Here is a 1,028-nt window from a genome sequence, read left to right on the forward strand (position 1 = left end):
CTTAGGAGTTAAGAAGAGAAAAAGAAACAGTGGAAAAATGATTCCCAATAAACTGATCTTAAAAGGAGTGTGGAATTCAGTATATAAAGACCAAATCACACTAGTTTTGATACAACAGGCAATCTACTGTATGAAATTTTCACTGTAAACCTCCTGAATTTGACTCGGTACTGATGATAATTCAACATTATATTTATTGAAAATTTAACATTCTTGTAACTGATAAATCATTTTATTTCCTACAAAGGACAAGGGTGTAAATCAAAGTGTAACAAAAGTTCTTCTTGTCTTAGTCATTTGGCAAGTCAACCCAATATGCTACTTTAAAAACTGAAAGATTACATGACATGTTTTCTTTCACTGAAAAAATTCTCATGTAAATCCATGTGTTCACACTGTCAAATACACGATAACAGACTTAGAAAAATAAAATATAAAAGTATCAATAGCCTTTATGTGTCGACAACATAGTCATCTTACTAAGATTTTGAAAATTCTTTTGAAACTTTAATAAATAAATTATTAAACAAATATACAGTATAAAAGACAGGTAACATAAGAGCTAAAAAGCTGGCTCAGTAACTGCTGGCACTAATGAAATTTCATCATAAAATATGTCTTCTTTTCTGCTATGAAATGACAACTGATGCCGAGAACCTTAGCAAATGATAACCATCCTCACATATCAACAAGAATGTCAAGACAAAATAACAGTTTATGTGATGATACAGTACATGGGACCACATAGATGAAATATGTTGAAAAGTGTACAAACACCTTTTTATATATATATATATTCTAATTTGAGAATAATACAGCACTTTGAGGAATGAGCACTTGACATGAATGTACACTATATCAGTCAGAGAAACGCAGTCCGTGCACTGTCCACAAAGTCACTTTTTTCACATTCACTGGTGCTATGTGCATCTTCTGCTCATGATCCCTTTCACATCGGACCAGCCTGTGGGCAGAGACAATAATAGTGTTAATTTCATCTTAAATGAGGTACATGTTACTGTCGATAT

The 1,028-nt window shown here is 32.1% G+C and overlaps 1 protein-coding gene across 2 annotated transcripts in view; it reads right to left on the minus strand.

The window, feature by feature from the left end:
* Positions 1-216: 216 nt before the first annotated feature.
* Positions 217-1,028, minus strand: part of LOC119585593 (NAD kinase-like) — a gene marked incomplete in the record, with an annotated part of 62,004 nt that continues 61,192 nt past the window's right edge. For both annotated transcript variants that reach the window (XM_037934259.1, XM_037934260.1), the window contains 1 exon segment: positions 217-964.

This window comes from Penaeus monodon, chromosome 20 (genome assembly GCF_015228065.2).
Source record: "Penaeus monodon isolate SGIC_2016 chromosome 20, NSTDA_Pmon_1, whole genome shotgun sequence".
NCBI classification, from domain to species: Eukaryota; Metazoa; Arthropoda; class Malacostraca; order Decapoda; family Penaeidae; genus Penaeus; species Penaeus monodon.